The sequence below is a fragment of the Onychostruthus taczanowskii genome, unplaced genomic scaffold (assembly GCF_017590055.1).
Source record: "Onychostruthus taczanowskii isolate IOZ18803 unplaced genomic scaffold, ASM1759005v1 scaffold43, whole genome shotgun sequence".
NCBI lineage: Eukaryota > Metazoa > Chordata > Aves > Passeriformes > Passeridae > Onychostruthus > Onychostruthus taczanowskii.
The window spans coordinates 5,194,590-5,207,703 of NW_024501792.1; the positions used below are offsets into that span (position 1 = coordinate 5,194,590).

General features: G+C 48.9%; 1 protein-coding gene across 2 annotated transcripts in view; it reads left to right on the forward strand.

The window, feature by feature from the left end:
* Nucleotides 1–6,601: 6,601 nt before the first annotated feature.
* Nucleotides 6,602–13,114, forward strand: part of ZBTB44 (zinc finger and BTB domain containing 44) — a 36,890-nt gene continuing 30,377 nt past the window's right edge. For both annotated transcript variants that reach the window (XM_041413914.1, XM_041413915.1), the window contains exon 1: nucleotides 6,602–6,742. The gene's annotated coding sequence lies outside the window, so the exon portion shown is untranslated. The remainder of the gene's footprint in view (nucleotides 6,743–13,114) is intronic.

Genomic DNA, 13,114 nt, shown 5'->3' on the forward strand with positions numbered 1-13,114 from the left:
ATCTGTTCAGACAAATAGATAATTCTGCTCTTTACTAGGACAGACAGCCTAAACAGGACTTAACCAGAGGGGATTCTGACTCCTTCACTGAACTGTGGGATAACCACAGGCAGTGGAATTTGCTGCTCTCTGCTTGTGTAGCTCTCTGAAACACTGGAGGGCTGCATTTGGTTTATGCCAATGGGAATTTTGGAGCCACCTCATTGGAATAAGCCTGGGCTCATTGCAGGGGGATCTTGGATACCTGCCAGCTATCCTGGGTGAAAGCCCACCCTGATGTCTGCTTTATTTTCTATATATTTTTATTATATTACATTACATTGTATTATATTATATTACATTACATTATATTGTATTATATTGTATTATATTACATCATATTATGTTATATTTATCATATTCACAGCTACTATTATTTATATCATAACCATTATATCACATTATTATAATATGCAATACATATATAAAAATTTTACATGTACATATATATATACATATGCAATATTTTATTACTCTAACATTCCACATTGCATTATTATTGTCTATAAATGGGGATTTCCCTGCACTGATGCTGCAGAGCTGCCTGTGCTCACCCCACCACGGGTTAAGCCAGCACAGGACGTGTCCCCACCTTAATGGGCACTGCCACTGCTGCCAGCCTGTTTACAGCCAGGTGTGACATCCATCCAGGTGACTTCCCCTGGCACAGGGACAGGCCCTGGCTTGCAGCTCGTTGAGGTGACAGCCTGCCCTGCCTTTTCCCCCACATTTTTACTTCCTTGTTTTGTTGCCTTCGCTGGGTTTGAGTTTGAATAATTTCAAACAATGCCACAAGGCTTTGGGATGTTACCAGCTAGGGGAAAAGTCCTTAATTAAGGATATCAGTGTAACCATCATAATTTAACTTTTAAAAAAATTTAGTGGGATAAGAAAATGAACCTGGGGTAAGAAATAAACCTTAGGGGAACATTTCTTACACTGTATCCACAATAGAGACAATGGGGAGCAGCAGGCACAGATGGATCTCTGCAGTTCCACCAGGGGAAATCATTGGGGTCAACCCATGGCTGAACTCCACAGCCTGTGCTGCCCATAATGCTGCTCCCCTGTCAGGGTAATTACATTTTATGGGCATATTTCCTCTTGAAGGGCACTTCCAGAGGATGCAGGATGCCACAGGTTCTCCCCCAGGCATGAACACTACCAGCTCTGTGTTGGAATGGTGCTTTGCTCCTTGATCTCAAGAGCTTCTCCCTCCAAGGACTGGGCTCTCCTATCTCCAACCCCAGCCATTGCTGGATAGTTGCTCCCCCTTATCCTTGTCCTAAAATTGTTCCTTTTTTCAGTGATTTTCCTCTCTCCTGCGTCCATCCCTCCTCCCCATGTGTCTGTGGACAGGAATCAGAACTCTTCCACTTTGCTAGACTTTGCAAGGCTCACCTCATAAAACACCCTCCTCTGCTCTGGGCTGAATTTATTCTCCCTGGACAGAAGGGACCACGATGTCCCAGCAAGGTCACACCAGGACTCGCTGCTTCAGCCACAAATCCATCCTTATTCCTGATGGAACCATCCTTCCTGTCCTGTCCTAGAACCATAACATCCTTTTGCTGCCCTTATCCTCTGCTCAGCTCATCCATCTTGGTCTTACAACCCCTCTGCTCTGTTAGATCCCTCTTTCCCCACACAGATACCTGATAAATCCATCCTCAGGTGCCCAAGCAACTCCCTGGTTCCTTGGCAATGGCATTTCTGAGGGGCTGTGGCAATTCAGAGCTTTTTAGAAAGGTTTTTATCCTAAATTCCTGCTTCAACCTCCTCTCCTGCCAAATAGGATGCTTTAACCTCCAGGACTACACTCACTGAGGAAAAGGAAAAGCACTTCCAGGTCTGGGGAGGAAATAAACCCCAAATCCTCCCCATGTCAGGGGAAAATCAGGGGTTTCCAAAGAGAGAAGCCAGCAGGATTGAGTCAAAGCAGATTAACTGAGATCACAGCCTGGAGATCACAACAGGCAGGAGGGTGGAGAGGAAACAGCTCCTACTCCTGTGGTAAATTCAGGAGTAGGCAACAAGTCCTCGAGTGTGGGAGCAAAGCTGTTTTCCCTCAGGAGCTGCTGGGTCAGGGAGGTGAGAGCAAGGCTGTGCAGGGAAGGTGTCACTTGCTTTGGTTGTTAATGAGGAATCCTGCCAGGAGCAGGCTGCTGGGAGTGCAATGTCTGCTCCAAGAGCTGCTGAAGCACAGGAAAACACATCCCACAGGCTGCAAAACAAGGGTGAAGCAGCTTCCAGCCAGAAATGGCACCTCCTGGGTCTTGGATGAGGCAAGCAAGGGAGAGATTCAAGGATTAAAGAAAGGGGCAGATCCCAGGGATGGATGGGAGATACACCTGGGTGTTTTCTGAATGTATGGGAAAACAGAATTTCTGTTTAGACAGACAAAGGAGGCTTTAAGGGCATGGCACAACCTCCAGTCACTCCCCTCATGCTGCAGACAGGAATCTCATTGAAAGCTGTTTTATAGCCATCAAATTCCAGGAGGTTCAGCCCAGGAACTCCTGAGCTCCCTCTATGTCCCTGTAAGAGAGCAGAAGATGCACAGAGCAGTTTTATCACCGAATCACTCCGGGTTTATGTTAGTGTTGCTCCATCTACGTCCACAAATCAATCAATATTCTGATATTCAATCAGAATATTGCAAAATGCATGTAAGAGCAAATCCCATCACTGGGCAAACACCAGGAAACGGGATTTTGCATTTCTCAGCCTCTCACTGGGAAACTGCAACTCTGTGGAAAAAGCAGAGCAATAAAGGACAGCCCAGTCGCTTAGGAAACCTGAGCAGGTGTGAATCAACACAGCTCCTCCTCTGGTTTTTCTCCTCCCTGGCCCTGGGAATCACTGGAGAACCTCTGCAGGAATCCAGGGCTGATAAAATGTTGTTAAAAGGGGAGAAGAAGCTGAGGTCTGAGGCAGGCTGGTGTGCCCCTGCACGGTGATGATGCGTGCAGTGCTCTTTTCTTTTTCATTCAGCTCAGTTCATCTTGCATACACAGCACTAGAGACTGAAAGCAAACAAATTTCATAGTGCTTTTATAAACGCTATCAATAAAAGGACTGAAACAGTTCTGTTCCTACCTATATTGCTTTTGCCAGGTTTTAACATGGCATAAAGGAGAGAGTCTTTTATAAACATGCTGTTCTGGAACTTGGTACTGTCTCTGAAAAAATATTTGGTTTATTTTCCAGTTCCAGTAGCATCCTCAGATCCCCAGCTTTATGTGTAACATATAGGAGAGGCTTCATGAATAAAACTTACCAACTGAATGCTATTAGTGCACACAGGAATGACTAGTTAACTACTGAATTAATTCTTTCAAAAGAAAGTCAAGGTAGTTCTTTATTTGGGAATTTTATGGCTTATTTCCAGGTCACACAGAGCAGGTTTAAAGACTGTTGGTTTTGACAGTGAGGACACAGACATGCTCCATTTTACCTTTATTTAATTTTAATTTTACTTAAATTTACTTAATTTTACTTTAATTTTACATGCTTAATTTTACTGTCTTCCTGCCATGGATTTGTGCAGTTTAGACCCATTTTCCCTCCTGTGCAAAGCCCATCACCTGCTCAGAGCAAGTTTCAAGCTGGATACGAGCACCCCCAGCACTGAGAGTCTCTGCTGGGCTCACCTGACTCTTTATTCATTAAACTCCTACAGATCAGAATTTAAAGCCATTTTAAAATTGCAACAACACATCTAGGAAGTCAGCAAGAAAAGGCACATCAGATTCTGCATCTGCAGGAAACAGCACTGGCTCTCAGTTCACTAGAGTCACTCATTCTACAATTTCACCATCAAACAGCTCCTGATCGAGACTTTTCAGAGCTTTTTGAAGCCAAGGGATGGCAGCCTGAGGTCTTTTCCATAATCCTCTGTGATTCAGGAGTTACCATGGGTAGCCAGGAGCAGATTTCCTTGAAAGTTATGTCTCATTAAAGTGGAAACAGCACCTGCAGACACGTAATGTGCTGAAATTGGTGCCATTTTACTCCTGCTTTACACAGGAGTAGATTGCAATGGGAGGCTGCACGTGTCAGGATTGCAGGAGAGATCCCTGGCAACACAAAACCAATGTAAGGGGAAGTGAAATGAGAATTTAGCAGAGTCCAACTCTGTGCTCTGGTTCTCCCCCCAGTTGTGTAAGGAAGCATCTAAAAGGATCCCTGAGTTTTCACAACAGCACAAGGGGAGTTTGGCCTCTTTTCGCTGATGGAGCAGCGTGGCTTTTTCAGGGACAGGTTTTTAATTTTTTACTGCTGATTAACGCTTTTGGACTGTGGCCCTTCAATCTGTTTCCTGCTTCAATTTACTGAGAGCTCATCACCAAAAACAACAAACCCAAAGCAACAAAAACCCTGCCATAAAACAATGCTCGGAGGAAAGGGTTACGTTCATCCTGTTGGATTAAAGCTGGGTTTACCCGAATTAGTGCAGATTTGGACCAAATTATGGGGCTGGAATCATCAGAGACTCATTAAAGTTGACTGGTGGTTTGTGAGGATTTGGGAGCTGGGATACCCCACGTTTGGGGAGGGCAGAATGCCCTGACATCCCACAGCTGGAGGATGCAGGAGCAGAGCATCCCGGGGCATGCAAGGCTGGAGCATCCCTGTGCCCCCGGGGCAGCCCGTGCTCGGGGGATGGTGTGAAAAACACCTTTACTCTCTTGTGAAAATGTAAAAAGTTTAACAAAGGATAACAGGAGGATAATAAAGGATAACAGGAGCAAGGACTACAGTGTAAAGGCTATTACAGCTGGGTGCATCTTGCCACTCTGCTAGGACTACACTATCACTTTCGGGGATACTCTTTAAATATTTTTTATTTTATATCAGCCTGCTGCATATTCATAGACCCTTATGCATAGTAAACTTTTTTCTCAAACTAGTTTACATATTCTAAGAACTGTTTAGCATGGCTCCTCCTTGGGTTTGCCTTTTTAGAGCATACATATTCCTTGGCTGTGGTTTTAGTCCTTTTCTTATTACTTCTAGTTTTTGGGTCTTGGTCTACACTGTCTTCAGATGGTGAGTGCTGATAGTTGGCAGATCTGTAGTAGATGTCTTTATCTTTAATGCTCATTGGATGTTATCCCATCCAAGCAGGCATTTTAACACAAGCACGCTGATATCAGCTATTTCACTGCTGTCTGAGCTTAATTAACAACAGAAATAAAAACTATATCTTTGTAACAGTTACTTTAACACCACACATATAAAACCCATTTTAACATTTGCAAAAAGCCAGTATTATAACGTGTATCTATAACAGTGGGACGCACAGTCGGGGGGGATACACCCCCGAGTCCCGGTGTCCCTCATTCCCCGGTGTCCTCGCTCCCCAGTGCCCCTCATTCCCCCTGTTGGGGTCCACCAGGACCCCATTTCCCCCCGCTGGGATACAGCAGGACCCTGCTGGGTGCAGAACCCTGCAGGGGTTCACTAGAACCCTGTTTCCCCCCGTTGGGATGCAGCAGAACCCCGTTTCCCCCCGTCAGGATGCAGCAGGATGCCGTTTGTCCCCACTGGGATTCACTAGAATCCCGTTTCCCCACGTTGGGGTTCACCAGGGCCCCGTTGGGATACAGCAGGATGCGGTTGGGGTTCACCAGGACCCTGTTTCCCCATGCTGGGGTTCACCAGGACCCCGTTTCCTCCCACTGGGGTTCACCAGGACCCCGTTTCCTCCCACTGGGGTTCACCAGGACCCTGTTTCCCCATGCTGGGGTTCACCAGGACCCCGTTTCCTCCCACTGGGGTTCACCAGGCCCCCCTTTCCCTGCGCTGGGGTTAACCAGGACACTGTTTCTCCCCGTTGCAGTGCAGCAGAACCCCGTTTGCTCCCGTTGGGGCTCACTAGGACCCCGTTTCCCCACGCTGGGTTCACCAGGACCCCCTTGGGATACAGCTGGACCCCGTTTGTCCCCGCTGAGGCTCATTAGGACCCGGGTTCTCCCGGTTCCGGTGCAGCAGAACCCCGTTTCCCCGTTGGGATGCAGCAAAACCCCGCTGGGGTTCACCAGGACCCGGTTTTCCCATGCTGGGGTGCACCGGGGCCCCGTTTCCTCCCGCTGGGGTTCACCAGGACCCCGCTGGGATACAGCAGGACCCGGTTTCCCCATGCCGGGATACAGCAGGACCCCGTTTCCCCCCGCTGGGGTTCCCTAGAACCCCGTTTCCCCCCGTTGCGGTGCAGCAGACCCCGCTGGGATACAGCAAGACGCCGTTTCCCCGCGCTGGGGTTCCCCGGGGCCCCGCTTCTCCCCGCTGGGGTTCACTAGGACACTGAGGTTCACTGTTTCTGCCCGCTGGGGTTCACCATGTCCCGGATTCCCCAGGGCCCATTCCCCGGGGCCCGTTCCCCGTTCCCGGTGCCGCTCTCTCTCCCCGCGGGGTGCCGGCTCCGCCGCCGGGCGCCCGGTGCGCACGCGCGGGGCCCCGCCCCCGCCGCCGCTCGCGGTGCATTGTGGGACACAAACAAAGTGCCCGGGCGGCGCGCGCGGGAGCTCGGACGGAGGCGCGCGCGCTNNNNCCCGCGCGCCGCCTGAGGGGGAGGCGGCGGCCTCCGCCCCCCCCCGACAACATCCCGCTCATCCCGGCCATCCCGCTCGTCCCGCCGCCTCCCGGCCCCGCCGTCATGGCCCCCAGATAGCGGCCCGGCCTCACCGACCGCCCGCAGGTAACCGGGGAGCGCGGCCGGGCCTGGAGCGGGAGGGGGCCGGTCGGTGGCGCGGCGGCCGCTGGTGCCCCTCGGGGGCGGGGGGCGGGAGGGATCTGGCTCCGGCCCCTCTCCCTCCCTTTCAGACCCGGCCCGGCCCGGCCCGTCCTTTCCCCCGTGCTTCCCGTCCGTGCCCCGCGGCCCCGGCGCTGCGCTCACCCCCCCGGGGGATCCCATTGCGCGGTGCACAGCCGGTGTGTCCCCCTCCCGCGGGGCCGTGTCAGCCCCGCGCCTCGCCGAGGGTTCCCGGGGCGGGGGTGTCCGCTGTGCCGGTGTTTGGGGGTGTCACCTTTCTCCGGGGGTGTTCCCTGTCCCTTTTGCCGCTGTTTGGGGGTGCCAGCTCCCTCTGGGATGTCCCCTGCCTCGCGTTTCGTTGTTTGGGGGTGCCCCGTGTCCCCTGTGCCGGTGTTGTCCCCCCAGGGGTGTCCCCGGCCCCGGGGAGCCGCAGTGGCTGCCGAAGCCCGCGGGGACACACGCGAACCTGGAGTTCCGAGGGCTGGGGGGGGAAGTTGTGTTGTTTCCTGCATCCCAACGGGATACCTGCTGCCTCCAGTGCCGGCTTATGGGAGGAAATAGAGGGATTCCCACTAGCCGTGAGGCAGAGCTTCTGTCCCTTTGTTGTTGTTTGTTTTTTCCCTACAACAGCCCCTTCTGCACATTCCTCAGTGTCCATCTGCCAGGGTCTGCTGCGTGCCTCTGTGTCCACGCACCGTGGGGGTGTCACAGTGCTCATGTGCCAGGAACTGCTTCGTGTTTTTCTGCTTTCCTTCCATCTCTCCAGAGTAATTTTCCTGTATAAACATAATCAGCAGATTCTGGGAGGGTATCATCTGTTTCTTGCTTGCCAAAAGCCTGTTGTCTCCTTTAACACACACAGGGTACTGGTGCCTCCAAAATCTGTACCTGTTTGCACTCTTGCTTGCCAAAAGCCTGTTGTCTCCTTTAACACACACTGGTGCCTCCAAAATCTGCTGTACCTGTTTGCATGGGGTCAAGCACAGCCTGTTAAATCCCACACCTCAGGGAGCTCCTGCCTGGCTGCAAAAGCTGCTGAGGTTTTCCCCACCCACAAAGACACCTCCTCCTCCAAAGCCTGAGGGATGAGTCCTCCAGCCCATCTCGTGGAGCCTGTTGTGCCCACTGCTGAGGGCTGTGTGTCCCCTGCTCCACACTCACCAGGTTACCCCTCTGAATTCCTGCCAAGGGCCTCCATCCCACCCTGGGTGTGTTGGCCCCCCTCAGGGCAGGTGCAGGCCTTGCTGCAGGGAAGGTGCAGCCTTGCTGCAGGCAGGCATTCCTCATGCATGTGGAGGTTTCCAGATGTGTCCTTTCACATCTTGGATGTTCCCACAGATGCCCAGTGCCAGCTGCTCCTGTGCTGGCTCCCATCACCTCCCTGCTGCACGTGCCAGCAAGGTCAGTCCTGTTCCCATCTCTGATCTCTTCTTGGCTGCCTGTTACGTCTTCCGTGGCTGAAACTCCATAGATGAGGTGGTGGTTGTTTGTCACGTGTGGCACTGCTCTGTGGACCCTGCAGGGTGATGCTGAGTGGGAATGAGTCCTGTGCAGGCAGGTCACAGGCCAGCATGCAGGAATCTCTCTGGGAACTGGGAGTGCAATGTGCTTTTCTTCTGCCCTCGAGGTCTCCTGCTGCAGCTTGATGTCTACACGTGCTGCAGACCAAGGTGTGATGAGCCTGGAGACCTTGCCTGGGTTTAAGTGCAGCTGGTTAAGGAGGTGGAGCTGAAGCTGGGAGCTCACACAGCTCTCCCAGTGTAAATGCCTCCATTGATGTCCAACTGTTTATTCCAGGAACCAGTTACAATGCTCTAAGTGCCTCTCCCTTGGGACTACTTCTATTTAAACAGCTGGTTTTAATCCAAAGCTTTAATTGGTGCTGACACTCCAAGCAGTCTCTTTCCATGGGAAGGGAATTTCCAGCCCCACTTTAGTCTCTCCAGGTGGATGATGCTGAGGGAGGATCACGCTTGGGAGGTTTTGTCCTGGCTTTGTTTACAGGGTGAGAGAATTCCCGCCTCTCTGACTGCGAGGTTTGGAGGGCAGAGCCTGTCCTTACATATTCCTTCTGCAGTATGTAAGGGGAGTAGTCAGAGGGTGCAACTGAATCCTTGCCATGTTTGTTGCAACAGGAGGTTAATCATAAACTCTGGCACTTTCCAAAGGGGTGCTTTCGCTCTGCGGTGTCGGTGGAGGATTGAGCTGCTCCGAGGGTCTGCTCAGCTGCTTGCCAAAAGGATCAAAAGCAAAAGAGCTTCCCCCAGTCTGGGGCTGAGCAACCACCATCCATTGGGTTTGCTGAAGGAGATTTTGTATCTTTATGGCCTTTCTGTGGATGGATGTGTGCTGCTTGTGCCTGGTGAGGTGTTTGTGTGGCCAGCAGCAAGTCTTGGGTCCTTCACAGTTGTGTGGGGTATTTCACATCAGTCCTTCACTGGCCTCATCTGCTCTATCTGCTAAACTTGTTTTTCAGTGAGCTTTGAGAGCATCTGAGTGTATTCCTAGGAGAACATCTGGTGATATATGTAGCTTCACTCCTTTTAGGGATTGTAATCCACTAGCTTAAAGAAAAAGAAAATCAACGTGTGACAAAGCAGTGGTGCTTTTGCTGGCATGTGACGAGGAAGGAGATGTCCCCTGACGTAGAAGGGATTGTCTGTTGACATTCTTCTCCCTCTCCCAGTTATAAGTAGGTTATCCCTGCTCAAATTATGCAACTGTGCAGACAGCCAGACTTCAGGAATTCCAAATACTTCAATGTGTCAAGTGCTGACTTCTAAATGAAATGCCACGGTTGCAGAGCGCGTTCACAGTCTGTCGCTTGAAATACGACATCAGTCTTGGAATCGCGTGTGGCTGAGAAGGGGCAGCAACTTAATTGCTTGTTTCTTCCAAGAAGTGTTGTGTGAGGGTGCAGGAGCCAAACTGGGTGGGAGAAGTGCCTCTACCTGTGACACTGTTTCCATATGGAAGTCAGCAGTTACAAGCAGAAAAAAACCTACTGAAAACATTGATTTATGTAACAAGTTGAAATGCTTCATACTCTGGCCCTTGCTGTTGCCTCAAAGATGCAGTTTCCAGCATCTAGATCTAATTAAATAGTTGTGTGCTTATTGCTAAGTAAACATATGGGTCCATCATTCTCCTTGCCTTGGAAAGCAAATTGATTCTTCTAATGGTTTCACTGGATGAAAGCAGGTGTCTGGGACTGCTTTGTGCAAGGTGCTGAAATGAAATGGTGGTGGTAGGAAATGAGCTGCAAACCTGATAAAATGGGGTGACAGGAAATGTAAACGCTCAGCATTTCATTCAATTCTTACATTCCATTTAATCAAATGAAGGAAGTGACTTAAACTGTGCATTATTTGTAAATAGCGTGTTCTTAATGCGTTCCACTTCAGAGCTGGGGAAATCATTATTTCACGTGAGCAGATTTAGCAGAGGGGGTGAAGGACGGATAATAAGTGCTGCAAAAAGTGTGTTGGGCTCAGCTTGTGGTCTGTGACAGGAGTGAATCATTAGGGGACAGTGGAGCAGCAGCCCCAGGCAGCTCAGGCATCATCCCCAGCTCCTGGTTTTTGGGTGGCCTGAGCAAGGGGTCTGAGCTGGCAGTGCCTGTTGGACCTGTCCTTGAGGGCATTGCCTAAACATTTCCAGTAGTGTATACCTGGAGCTTCCACAGAATACCCTGTGGTGAATCCCTCAACTTGTACAAAAATAACACCCGGCTTCTGCGTTTGGTGGGGTTTTTTTGCTTCTTTTTCAACTGTAATCTCATTGAATCCCTCGTACTTTTTGTAGTATGAGAAAGAATGAAGAATCTTTTTTTGCATCAGCACCTCATTTGTGATTTTACAGGTCTCAGTGTTCTCAGTTTTCTCTCTTTGGGTTCTTTTCCTTTTCCAAGCTGCATTGTCCCAGTCTGTTTAGTACATCTGTCTGCGGAGGCAGCTCTTCATCACTTTGGGTTTTTTTTTCCTTTGAGCTCTGCTATTGTTTTGAGGTGATTTGGCCACAACATTTGTTTGCTTGCTTTACCCAAGAAGACTGAATAAAGGGAGATGTGCTTTCTAATAAAGGGATACTTTGTAGCTCCTCTGTGATAATATTATAAACATTTACTATGTGTAATGTTTTATATTCAAAGTGCAAATGAACACAGTAATCATAGTGAGAGTTACTGTAGTGGAAATACAGATACTGAAGAAGATCTTAGTTTATAAATACAGCTACAGATGGCCGTTGATAAGGCATTTTGTATTTGGATATTACCAAGAGAGCATTATGGAAAAAACTGCAGTTGGGGTGGATACTTGCCAGAGTTCAGTTGGAAGGCATTGGAAGCATGAAGATGCCGTGTCCTGTGGAGACCTAAGAGCCCCAGAAATGACTCGTGGGCTTGGTGGGTCAAGGGACACACTGCTCCCGTGTTGGGGACAGATGCTGACAGTGTTGAAGCTCTGTGGTCTGACAGTTCCTGCAGTTTGCTTTCAACGTCTTGTTTTGTTTTTTTAAGTGGATAACTAGCCCTGTTTTGAAATACCTACTGTGAGGACATTTACATTCTGTAAATGTTAGTAAAGATGCTGGAGGTTTAAAAAAACCCCACAAAACTGTCCTTATGCCCAGCACAAACCATGGATATGGTTCTGCCAGGCCAGCTTTGGCCATACAAGGGCAGACAGCTCCAGCCCGTGGAGTTGCTGCTCACCTGATAATGTGATTTGTGGATAAATACAAGCACTTTTAGGTTTTGGAGCCAAGAAGAACTCCTTTTAGGCATTTATCTGCATAAATGAGTCATTAGGAAAATAAAGGTACACGTAGTGCTGAAAGGGTGATGACACAACCACATTCCTGCCTTGCTTGAACTTGTTGAGGATTCTTTCTAGCTGCTTCCGTTGGGAAGGTGGCTGTTGTTGGTGTGTCTGTGACACCTTGGCTGCTGGCAGCAGTCCCTGCTGTCTGGATCAGCAGTGCCTGTTCTCCTCCTGGGATCACACGGGGTGTGAGACTTTGCCTTGATCTCTCCCTTCTGCTCTTTATTGAGGCTTTTCTTCAGTGTTGCTTCCAGCACTGGGGGTGTTTATGGGGCTGCTGTGCTTCAGGGAGAGTTCAGATATGCATTGCCCTTCAGAAAAAATCATTTGTTATAGTTAATGTGGATTTCATTAGGGTGTAATGCTTCCTGGAATAAAAGTGAGAGAGAAAAGCTGTCATTTTGTGTAATAAACCTGAATATTTCAAACAACCAGTCAGTTGACAGGTAAGCTTTGTGCTGAACTAGTAAAATCTAGCACTTAGCCAAATTTGGTTGTGACAAACCTACTGGTTGTGGTGTGCTTTCCAGTCTGTTATTTCTGTCAGATGAGAGAAGGGAGTGGTTTCCAGGGACAGGAGGGAGCACAGTGAGGTGGGAGGCATGGTTTGGGGGATAGTGGAGAGGAGGGACTCTGCACTTTCTGCTTTTGTGTAATGCACCCCTGATTTTGCCTTGGAGGAAAGGAAAAAATAATGTGTGGGGATCAACAGATGGGAGAGTTTTGTTATTTTTGTCTTTTTTGCTCTTTCAGGGATCCAGAGGAGTAGTGCTACCCAAACAGTCTTGAGCCATGCTGCTTTGCTGTGCCATTTTTCCTGCTATTTCTTCCACATGCCATCACCAGAAAGGGCTTGGAGATTCTTGTTTTTGTGACTAATTTGGGAAGCTGGCTTGAGTAGTCTTTCATGGATGTTTTTCCTGACTTCTTGTTGATATATTTGCAGAGCTTCTGAAAGTGAAGGCTCAAATGCTGTGGGTAGCCATGGTAAAACAAGAAAAAATAGCTTTCTGGAATTAGTTTAAATTAGCAGGTTGCTGCAGTTGCTGCCACGTGCAAATGAAAGTAATATATGGACATTTTTTGGCAATTTGCAGTACTTAGAAAATTTAATATTCAGTTGGGGGTTTTTGTACTGTTGTTAAAGACCAAGGACTATAAAACTGCAGCCTTGCTTTTTATTACACAGAGTGGGAAATGGTCATCTAACAGCTTCTCTACACTAAGAAATTTGGGAAGAACTTAACCTGAATTTGCATGGAGCAAAAGGATAAAAAAGTTACTGAGATCCCATAAAAATTATGCATGAACAGTGCCATGGAAAGCGTGGTTAAATTTGAATGTGTGCCTTAGGGCTGTAACACATCAGCCCATTCACTGTAAGCTGATTTCATTCTGAGCTGCCTCCCTGCATAAGGATATGAGGAGGACTCAATTCACTTGTTGCTTTTATTATACAAAAAAAACCCAAAACCACAAAAAAGTGGAGATTTGC